The following is a 12907-nucleotide window of genomic DNA, read 5'->3' on the forward strand; positions in this document are numbered from 1 at the left end:
ATACCTTAAGCTCAAAACCACGCACCTTTGACCTTACGAAGAAAAATCACGCACCTTAAATTTGACCTAGATGAAAAAAGACCAAACTGCCACTACATTTTTTTATTCACTGTTGATCCTGAACATTTATTTATGCAAAATCAATGGCTCTTATTTAACCACATCTAAAGCCTATCATAGTATCATAGCATTTGAACGTAATTATATATATATATATATATATATATATATATATATATATATATATATTGGGTTCTCGTGTGGTTGTGAGATTAAATCTGCACCATTTATTCAAAGGTACGGTCATCAAGATAAATTTTAAAAAAAAAGATGGTATTATGGTAATTATACATATTTGTTGAAAGCTTTAGGTGCGCCATTTCAATACTTAAAGTGCGTCATCAATTCTACACTTGAAAACTTAAGGTGCTTAGTTGTAAAGCTTAAGGTGCGTTTTCTCAAAGTTTAAGGTATGTGAGTTTGTAGTGCTAGGTGCATAAGTTTACATCTTAAGGTGCTTAACTCTAAAACTTAAAGTACATCATTTTAACACTTAAGGTGCGCATTTTATATTTTAAAGTTTAAGGTGCATCGGTTAACACCCAAGGTGCATAGGTTGACACTTAAGGTGCGTCCTTTTGTGTTAACCGCACTTCCGCACAGGAAGTTGTGTCCACACGGGAACCCTTCCTCTATATATATATATATATATATATATATATATATATATATATAGTTTGACAAATGACTGAACTCATATGCCAAGCTATAGCGGCAATTTATACCATGGAGTAGGGTCTAACTTGCATTATAGAACTTGGTCGAAAATGACATTTATATTATGTGTTTGCAATTAACATATTATGGGCTTAAAGTTAACTGATGAAACAAATTGCTTCAATGTATATGAATGTATATGAATATATGATGTGAATAGAGTATGCATACAAAGTATATAAGAAGAGGAAGATCTCCCCAAATGAATTAAATAGCAATTGATAAATAGTAGAGAGAAGATGAGAGAGATTCGTCTCCCCTAGCCTTTGTTATTGAGTGTTATTAAGAAGGGAAAGGCCCTCACAAAGAAAGGGTTAGGGCCTTTTATATAAGCACCAGGTCTCGACCCAATACTCAATAGATATACAAAATATGTAAGGTAATATACGCGGGGTATATTTTTCATTATATACCTATAAATAAATTGAATGTACATAAATGTTGCTCATCTATCACTCCTAAATTATTAGTGGTATAAATGTTCCTTATCCATTTTCAAAACGGTACATATATTGCCCATTCTGTATCGTATGGGAGAAAAATTGAGAGGCAACATTTACACCACTAATAATTCAGGAGTGACATTGATAATTGACATTCAGGATTCGATTCCTGCGCCATGTGGCTACTAACAAAGAAAAGCTTATGACCTTATTTTAAGTTACCTTATCAGTTGTGCTGTGCCCCAAAGGCCTGTTTTTGTCTTGCTTTTGTCCCTAATCTCACTTGAATGTTTGCTTTTAAGAGTTGTAGTTGTAAAACTCTTAAGATAAATTACTTATTTACTATCAATTACTAAATATAGAAAAGTCATTCAACATTAAAACAAAAATGTTTTTGACCCTACAAAGTAAAGTTAGACAATATGTTTATGCAAATGTAATAAAATAAAATTACAAACAAGAAAAGTAAAAAGGAAATAAAATGCATGACAAGATGTTTCCTTATGGCTAATGCTCCTAGTGGAGGTACACACTGAATTACTATATATTTCCACTTCGACTTAGTTCATCTTCCTGATCTCAAAGCATCCTAGAGACAAAAAACGTGGTTTTCGAACAGAGAAAACGGCGGGTAACCACATTTACACCACTAATAATTCAAGGGAGGTGTAATATATGTCACGTTTAAAAAACTGAGTGATAATATTTATACCACTAATAATTCAGGAGTGACATTGATAATTGACTTTCAGGATTCGATTCCTGCGCCATGTGGCTACTAACAAAGAAAAGCTTATGATCTTATTTTAAGTTAGCTTATCCTTTGTGCTGTGTCTCAAAGGCCTTTTTTTGTCTTGCTTTTGTCCCTAATCTCACCTGAATGTTTGCTTTAAGAGTTGTAGTTGTAAAACTCTTAAGATAAATTACTTATTTTACTATCAATTGAGTACTAAATATAGCAAAGTCATTCAACATTAAAACAAAAATGTTTTTGACCCTACAAAGTAAAATTAGACAATATGTTTAAGCAAATGTAATAAAATAAAATTACAAACAAGAAAAATAAAATGGAAATAAAATGCATGACAAGATCTTTCCTTATGGCCAATGCTCCTAGTGGAGGTACACACTGAATTAGTATATATTTCCACTTCGACTTAGTTCATCTTCCTGATCTCAAAGCATCCTAGCCTGCATCAAGTTTCAAGTTTAATTCTTTGTATCACACACCAAACACAATTTCTTAGACTGTACTATATATTGGCAGAAATGAGCGATGAAATACAATAATAAAATAGTGCTGAACTCATATGCCAAGCTATGGCGGCAAATTATACCCAGGAGTAGGGTCTATTATCTTGCATTGTGGAACCTGGTTGAAAATGACATTCATATTTGAATATCGTTTTGGAGCATTGTGGACTTTAGTCTATGATATACGGAGTAACAATTTAGTCATGGCATGCAACACTTTGAAATCGGAAGTAAATATAGAACATGTACTTGTAGTGAATAATTACCGTTATATTATTCCTCAGCTTAATCCTTGTAAATCTACAACAAAAGAATGATTGATCAATTTCTTAAAAATTCAGATGGTTTTTCATTCCACTGAGATAAATCAAACTAGGGATAAACTACTTACCGGACAATATTGTTTGATCAAAGTAATACTTTTTGAAACTGGACTTTGGTCTTTTTCAATGTTACAACAATGTCTTTGAAGTTTGGCCTTGCATCAGGAGATTCAGCTGCACAATTTAAAGCCAATTCTAGTAAAGTGGATACACACTCCAACATAGCACTTGATTTTTCATCTTTAATTTGTGTCCCAACAAATTGGTATCTACGAGTACTTGAGCTACACCATTATGTAGTGAATTCTTTATCAACCTAACTCTTTAAGGTCACGTCTTCGATGAACATCTTATCAGTGGGCTTTCTTTTTTAATGGACTTCCATCAACACAATGCCATAACTATAAGCATCACACCGTGTAGTCGTGTAGAAACAATTCTCAGAAATGTTATATTCTCTTTTACAACCTAAAAATAAAAAAGAAACTAAATGAGAAACATAAAATAAAATGTTTACCGGGTGCCATGTAACCCAATGTTGCTAATTGAAAGTCTTAGTATGCATAAAGCTGTCCTCTGTGCCTATCAATTTTGTTATACTAAAATCACTAACACGGGCAACCATTTCTTCATCTAATAGGACATCTAGTACTCCCAAGACCTATAAAGTTATTCTGACTGAATCTACTAGTGGCTTGAAAAAGTTCATAGCATGAAATCCTTTGTATTTTTGTTGTGGACAAAATATTTTTCACTGCATTTGGACAAAAGAAAGGCTTTAATCTTTGAATGTTTTGTAGCTTTTCTAGTGACTTTGGAATATACCCGGTCAAGTTGTTGAATGATAATTTTTTTTTTTTTTTGGGTTGAAGGACAACTTAATTGCAAAGGGTTACTAGACTAAGATAACCAAATATCTGCAGTTTAATTTGTCAACATGAGAGTAATTTCATTCACACACTTGATACTCAATATGCTTTGCATTCTTAAGGAGATCATATGCTTTGCGTTTTTAGTTGAGCAATCTAAACTTAGATTATCACGAGAGTGGAATGTAAATCAAAATTATAGATCTAAATAGCTACAAGAGTGGTACTGGAACAATTTGTATGCATCTCACCTTTTCTTTATACCTTGAATTAATTCCTCAATCCTTAGTCCCATTTTAGGCATCTTAGAGTCCAAGTCTATTTCTTTCCTATTGTGTATGCTTAAGTGTGTTACTTGTCTTGTTTTCTCCTTGTTTATTGCCTTAGTTTGTTGTAATTGCTCTATCATATCCACCCAACCAAAAAAGGATCGGCCTAACTTCTATGTGGGTGGGCAAATTATATTGTGGACTACGAATAATAAATAATGTTCATTTTTTAATATACTGAAGGTTCATTATTGGTGGGTAGTCTTAATAAATAATGTTCAGATTTATTTTATATACATTTGTAGTTTCATTTCAACACAATTAAAGTATCGTTTTGTTTCAACTATAGTTTTATTTGACATTATACACTCAATATGTGAGACCTGTTATTGAATTTCATATTATACACACTACAGTCTTATTACAACACTAGTAAAGTATAATCCTAATTCAACTACGGTTTCATTGAACAATATACACTCAAATATGTGAAACTTTTATTCAATTTCATTTTTTTTTATATAGATAGGTTCATTATATCATAATAGAACTAAAGTATCATTTTGATATAACTAAAGTTACGTACATTCGACAATATATATTCAATATGTGAGACATATTATTCAGTTTCATTTTATACATACTGTAGTTTCATTTCATCACAACTAAAGTATCATTTTAATTCAACTATAATTTCATTTGATAATATACACTCAATATAGGAGACCTATTATTCAATTTCATTTTAGATACACTATAGTTTTATTACAACACAACTAAAGTATCATTCTAATTCAAATACAGTTTCATTTGACAATATATACATTCAATATGTAAGACATGATATTCAGTTTCATTTTAGATACATTGTAGTTTCATTTTATTCTGAGCACATCATAAATACATGATTTGTTAAATATAACGACTGCAGTTTCTTTAATTACTTAAAGAAACTATGTCGTTTTTGAACCATGGTCCACCATATAACAATTGTCAGTAATCACATGTCCTGTTGCTAATTACCTACACTGTACTAGGCAACGGGCTATGATGAGCCCGTCAACGGGCTCAAGCATCACATTGCCTAGCTAGTACCATGAAGAGACAATGAAAGTAACGAGAATGGCAGACGGGACTTCTGAACCCGTGTACACAATCTTGTTGTTTTTAAAAACAAATAAAAAAAATTATTGGGGGTGTTTTGAAAAAAAATAATTTATTTTCTCAAAAAGCTTATCAAAACATCTTTTTAGATTTTAGCCTTTTGAAGTAATAATTTGTTACAAAAAGCTGATTAACCAAACACCAAACAGGGCCTTTATCCGGTGACTATCGGCTAATGAGCCTTGATAAAATAACAATTTGAGTTACATGTAGAAATTCTAATTGATTATTTCAAAATTTGAGTTAATTAATTAATTTACCTATTTTGCAGCACAGTACATTACAGTTTCACACCCCAAGTATTTGTTTTATGCTTTTTTATTTGATACAGCCAGCCATGCCATGTGTCTTCATTTATCTTTCTCTAAAAAAGCAATTTATCTTTCTCTAAAAAAGAACCTGCCATTTGCATATTATCGCCTGCCTAAGCTAATGTTTTGTTTAATTTGCTGAAAATAATGCCTCTTAATTGTCACTATTATATTATATAGCGCTCGGTTTGTCTGGTTCTGACTTGACGACTATGAGCCAGGCTGGGCAGCAATGAGATTCCCATTGGGGTGTTATTTGGTAATTAAAATCATATTTAGTATGTGTTTGGTTGATAATTTTTTAAAACACGTATAATTATGAGATTTGATTACTCATTCAATTAAAAATTAAATCTTATTTGAAACGGGTGTCATTGCATTTTATCTATCATCATATGTCATTTGTCGCCTCCTCATTACATCTCTCAGCACATATTTTTGTTTTAATTTTTTGTACATATTAGTGCTTTGGATGTCAATATATTATTTGCTTTTCACTGTTTGTGTCATGAGGTGAACAACATCGCCTCGTCACTGGAATATTCAACCGACCCCATCTTGTCTCTCTTTCCTATATATCACCATAAATTTGATTCCTCACGCCTAACAACTTTTACTACTTGTAGTAGAAGTAAGTGACATTAATGTCATTCTAACAACTTTTACTTCAAAGTAGAAGTAAGTGACAATGCCATTAAATAGTGACAGATGGTGGTGGGACCTATGTAGATTGTGATGGAGTAAGCTCGATTGAAATCAAAGCGAGTATATATAACTCATGAAGAACAAATAAAAGGTTGCCGGGAATTCATATGCATCAAATTAAATGTGTAAGTTCGACTGAAATCAAAGTGAGTATAACACACATGAAGAGCAAGTAAAAGATTCTCGATCAGGAATTCAAAAGCCTCAAACTAACTCTGTAAGTTCTATTTATCTATTTATGTATTAAAAGAAATAGGTCTATTTGGCATTAAAAAAATTTTGTATAAGAGAAATAAATATATAGTACTATATAATGGTATGCTCATTAACTATGGCAGGTCAATTTACCTCAAGAAATTCGTTTCAGTTCAAATTGTAAGTTGAAACAGCTATACAATTCCATTTCATCAGATCTGGGAGTTGAAAGGTAAAATACTATCTTATTTAATTTGATGGTGGAATTGCCAAAATTATTGTTTGTTTTTTTTATTGTTTGTCAATCACTTAGTTTTGCTTGATAGGTAGATTCAAATATGACACTTAATAGACAATAGGTTACCCTTTCAAATTAAGCTCTCTTTCCTTGTTGGATCTGAAAAATTTGAACAAAAATTAAACTGTTGTGCTTGCTCTTAGCTTAGATCTCATTAATAGAATCAAACACATAAAGTGAGATAGATACACCAGTACAAAAACACACATCCACTACACCCAACATGTATATATATATGCTTTAAGTCCTCTATCGTTTTGGCATCACAGGTACTAGGAGATGTTATCGAGTCACTTTCAACTAGTATTGTTTTGGCCACATGGCTACTGCCAGGGGCAAAGTGTGATCAAGCTAGGTGGTAAAAGTGTTCACAATTCACGGACTTTGGCTGCATGACAAATCAATGGAATAGCCCAACACTTCCTTCAAGAGGGGAGAAATTATCGAATTTCTCCCCTCTTGAAGGAAGTGTTGGGCTATTCCATGATTTGTCATGCAGCCAAAGTCCGTGAATTGTGAACACTTTTACCACCTAGCTTGATCACACTTTGCCCCTGGCAGTAGCCATGTGGCCAAAACAATACTAGTTGAAAGCCCGTCCAACTGGGTGGGCGTGGGGTGTGGTTGGACGATGTGAAACATGGGAAGCTTGTGGCCTTGGATTCACATCCTGATTCTGATTGGTATCATTTGGTATATGGATTTTGGAGAGGAAAATGCTGGAGTGTCATTTAGGAGGAATAAGATCATAAATAGTTCTAACAATTTCTAGGTTTGTGCTAAGGTTTGGGGCCTTTGGGCTCCTCTTTATATAGGCACTAAAAGTGGATTATAACAATTTATTATTACGGTTTTGAGTCCTTTTCAGAATGTGATATATATTGAAGTTGGTTTTAAGTCATTTTCTGAAGGTGAAATAGAAGGTGCTATATATTGAAAGTAGTTTTGAGTCGTTTTCAGAACATAACCATTTATTGTTCATGACTTGTGTGTGGTCTTTTGTTATAAGTCATGAATGGTGAAATCTTGTTCACCAATAAGTGCATGCGGTAGTCCGAAGGCCAAATTAGTGCCAACCCAAAGTCATCCCAAGAGCACGTATTTTTGGTTACAAGTAGAAAGAAAATTAAAATAAAATAAAATAAATAAATAAAAAACCCTTACAATTTTTGTTATCTATGTTTTTTTTTTTAATACTACTGACTCTGTTACAATGTAGTATCTGTTCATAGCTACTTTCTCAACCGTGCAACCGGATGCCACTAGACCACAAGGTCTTGGCATCTATGTTTTTCTTTAATATAATGTGATGTACAATGCTATGTTTAATTCTCATCTAGTGCGTGCCTGTTTCCACCAGAGGATTTGAATTTGGTACCTGTCATTTTCTTGTTTTTGTTTTTCTCCCAGAGAGGGAAAGATCACTTTTAATTATTTGCGTAGTTAACATATGATATGAATGAATTATTTGTTTTTACTTCAAGTAGTGCCAATGGTTGGATATTCAAATTTTTTACACACTCCCCCAAGAGGTCCGTGGACTGTATTTTAACATAGTATGGAGTGTGAAATAGAAGGTGTTATTATATTGAAATTGGTTTTACATCGTTTTCATAACATAATCATATATTGTTCATATCGAAGAAAAAATATTTTAAGGTTGAATTGTGTAATACATAGGAGCGGATTTGGATTTACCTTTTACACATACTCAGATACATAGTGACTATGATTTTTCACGTTACCTAAAATTAAATATTCTCTGGAGTGGTGGTGCATCATGATTGGTTTGGAATTATTGTAAATATTTCTATCATTTTTTTTGGTTGAATTAATGTGCTTGAAAGAAATGTTATTTGGCATTATTTCACCTTGTACAGGTAGAACTTCCGAAAACATATTTAAATAAAAATTGTCTTTCTACAATTATTTATAACAACTTAGTAATTTCGAAAACATATTTAAATTTTATTATTTATAACTAGCTATAGTACACACATTGCACATGCCTTGCACGCACATTGCACCACTAAATAAATTAATGCCTAATATCTGATGGAACTAATTGATCAGGAGTATATATGGATCAACAAGCTCGCACAAATTAAAAGGATAAGATAGTAAAAGAGATAATTATAGTAACAATATTGACTAAGTGGATTAATGTAAGAGTATCACAAAAGATGTTTTGTAAGGAAACCAGCTTGGTTAGCATGAGTGGTCGTACACTCTTGTCCTTTAAGAGAGATCGGGAGTTCAAACCGCATCTTGTATGGAAAAACTAAGCTGGCAAGCACTTTACCTCTTAATAGGGCCGGCCCGATACGAATGGGGATTAGTCTAAATATGATACGGACTTAAGATGTCTCGTACAGTTACGATCTGCTCAGGACATCTCGTGGTGTAACAAAAAAAATATTTTGTAAAGAAATTGAACATGGTTATGTAATGCCAACAGAATGACAATTTATATAAGGAAAGGAATCCTAACAAATCATAGAAACGTGGTGGGCAATGCAACTTATTAGTTTGTTACAACTTACAAAGCTTATACAATTTGTTGAGCATTACATCTAAGGAATAGGCAAAGGCAAAAATTTGTGTGATACCGTCAAGATCCATGAGACGGGTGGGTCAAGATGAAATGTAATACTTATCTAAGATGCATGGTAAGTTTTAAATTTTATTATTTATAATTTAATATAAAGTAAATTGATATGCCTTACTATCCGCTTGATTACAATAAAAACTCATTCCAATTATCAGGTATTTGATTCTTATTCCGATGTTCAAATGTATGTATACTAGTTCAAAAACTATGAATTACATCAATATAATAATGATCGATAATAATTTTATTTAAATCTTTGACTCTGAATTCTATCTGCATGACATCATATATGTTATGCATCTTGAGATTAAGCCAAAAACGTCTATCATACTTCTTAAAAGTGACAAACTTTTCCCTCAACAAGTTACCATATTAAGAGATTAGCAAACCTTGTTGCCTATAAGTTAACTTGGGTTGATTAGCCAACTTTGTTGCCTATAAGTTAGTTTAGGTTGTAGGCTCTCAGTTTGAGACTCGGTTTTGCGACACTTTCCCCGATTGTATTGATGAATTGACTTGATCTGAGTTATATTTAATTTTTTTGGGAGATGTTGTTTTGCGAGTTGAAGATTTTATTGCTTGAATTGGCTTGGTCTGAGTCATATTTAATTTGACATTGATAAATGTAATAACTTTGAAATAAAAATATTGAAGAAAAAAATTATTTTTTTCAGATTGTGGTTCGGATCTAGATTTTTAGTTTTAGATCTTACCCAGCCCATTATATATTTTAATCGGTCATTGATAAATTTAATAAGTCTAAACTTAATTTTAAAAAAAAAAAAACCGAATGAAAAATGTAAGTTTTCTTTTCTTCTTTTTTTGTTTTTGTATTTTTTTTTTTCGTTTTTTAAATGTTTTGGACTACCAGCCATGCCAACATTTTTATTCTTTGCTCGAACCTGACCAAATTCAAATTTTACCAAACTTGCCATTCCAGTTCAAATAACAATGATACATGTAGCGAGAGAATTTGCCCATTATTTGACACCACTTCGAGAGAGAGAATATTTTTTTTTTGAGTACTACTGACTCGATTCCAATGTAGTATCTATTCATAAACTACTCTCTCAACCTACTGAAGCACAAAGAATCAGCATCGCCTCCACTGAGGCTCAAACCTGCTCCCTCCAACATGGGGTGCAACCAAATGCCACTACCGGATGCCACTAGATCACAAGGCCATTGGCCGAGAGAGAGAGAATATTAAGTGTGTACTGAGGAAAATTAAAAAATTGTCATCTGAGTAAATATATCTTCTTCTTTTTTTACCATAACAAATGTTTTTCATTGTTATTAAAAAATTAAAATATAACTGAATATTAAAAAATTGAAATATAACTTTTGAAACTTATTTTAGGAATTTCCAAACAAACTTGCAATAAAAGTTGTAATATATTTTATATTCCCAACTTGTGAAAGTTTAAATAATAAAAGATACTAGCCTAAAAGTGATTGCAATATGATTCTCGTATTAAAAGATTAAACTATTTTATATCAATTAAGAAGGTCTTAGGTTAAAAACCAAAAGCATTTCTCTGCTGCTCAATTTCGGCTTCCACTGCCGGCCTCCGGCCGGAGCTCTAATGGAGCTTTGAGCCGGCGGTTTTGGTCACCTTCTACGTTTGCTCTGGCTCTTCTTCCGCCCCGACCACCGTCGCAGCTCCGTCCGCCTCCGACCACTGCCACAGATCTTCTTCTTCCGTTTTCTTTCCCTTTAAATAAAATAATAGTAGGTAGGTATTGAGGTTTGTGTTGGTAGTCTTGAACTCCCAACCCTACTTTGGCTTTACCACTTTTTATTTTCTCTATTATTGTGTTTTCCTCTCGTTACTTTCACGGGCTTTTTTCCTCTCGTTACTTTCACGAGCTTTTCATTATCATTAGCATAAATCGTTTAGTTTGGTTTCGGCAAGTGTTGATCTTATATCCTGGGCGAGAAAAAAAGTCTGATGACGAAGACCCAGATCTTTGATGAAGCTTTAAGCTCCTTGAAGGAACATAGCTTCCTAGTTATGAAACAGTCTGCGATTCAAGTTTTCTATAGCATAGTAAGAAAAGTTGTTTCTATGTCTGACTGTAAGGAATGATTTACCATTTCATTGATCGTTGATGTAAACGTTTTATGTTATGAATTAATGAAATAGCTATGTTTATCTTCAAAAAAAAAAGAAGGTCTTAGGTTGCTCTCAGCCTCTCATGTTAGGAGTAACTTATAACTTTGTGGTTATCAAGTCAACAATATGACCGTCTGACCAATTTAGTTAGATTGCACCGTCCATTAAATTATAATTTTGACTTGTATAATAGATGTTTTTTATCAATAAATTTTTATTTATTATTCAAATTCAACTCTTTCCTTTTTATTATTTTGTATACTAAGTAGTGATTTTGTTTTTGGTGAGGATATACTAAGTAGTGATTGAAATACGCTATCTACAACTAAACCACCATTATAATTTCCAGTACTTATACTGTGGACCATAATCCACAATGCATTGGTCACAAAACGACGTTGTTTCAATAAGTGGGAGAAACGACTCCCTAAATCTCCGTAATTGATACTACAGTTGTGTTGAACCGATACTGCAGTTGTGCTGAACTGATACTACAGTTGTGTTGAACTGATACTGCAGTTGTATTGAATTGATATTGCAATTGTGTTGAAAGGGAACTGTAGTTACGTGGAATGTAGGCAGTTTCATCTGTCTGTTTTCATTAGTCAAAACGACGTCATTTTAATGCGTAGTCCACAATGCATTGTGGACCGCGATCCATAGTAAAATTTGCGTACAATTTCTAATTCTCTGTTGCCCTATCAAAGTATAATTCTAGGATAAAAGATAACTAAACACTAAAGTAAAATCTTATTATCATCAATCAAAGTTAATAAAAGGCAAAAACAATGCAACATCATATATCCTTCCACAGGGTCGGCCCTGGACATGTTTTTCCAGTACCACTGCACAGGGCTCCCAAAATTTGGGTTATGTAAAAATTTTACATGAAAATTGGGGTCCAATCACTTGAAAGTATCGAATATAAACAAGAATTGGCGTTGTTAATTTGAGTATGATTAAAAATAGGCAGGGCAATTTGGATATGGTTAGAATTAGGCAGGACATTTTGGGTATAATTATGGAAGAGTGGATAAATTGGAATAAATTTATAACCTTACATATGTAAGGACAAGTTATTTGGCAAGTTCTTCAAAGATCGGAGGTCCGTCATATAATTAACTCATGTTGGCCAGGGTAATCAAACTTTTTAATAATTAAATAATTGAAAGAATTTTACTTTTTAACTTAAATTACATGATGTGAAACTATCAAATTAATTAAGAAGTGAAGAAGTGATGAATATTAAGTAGTGAACTCAAACTGTCAATTTCGAATTGAACTTGAATTGCTATTATATAGTAATTTATTTTTGAAGTTCAAACAAAACATTGTACTTGTAGTAATAGTCTCAACTCTCAAACGGTAATCAAAATCAATCGAATCATAATCTTTTCTAATTATATATAATATTGTTTAAATATTATTATCAATTATTAGGAGAACAAATCCAAGATTATTACGGATGTTATTATTTTGTTCCAACCATAAAATGCCATAATCTAAAGCATGCATGCTATCCACGGAAAAATCCAAACATCATATCATGGAATTTATGCATTTTGTATTGG

Source organism: Ipomoea triloba, chromosome 15, assembly GCF_003576645.1.
Source record: "Ipomoea triloba cultivar NCNSP0323 chromosome 15, ASM357664v1".
NCBI lineage: Eukaryota > Viridiplantae > Streptophyta > Magnoliopsida > Solanales > Convolvulaceae > Ipomoea > Ipomoea triloba.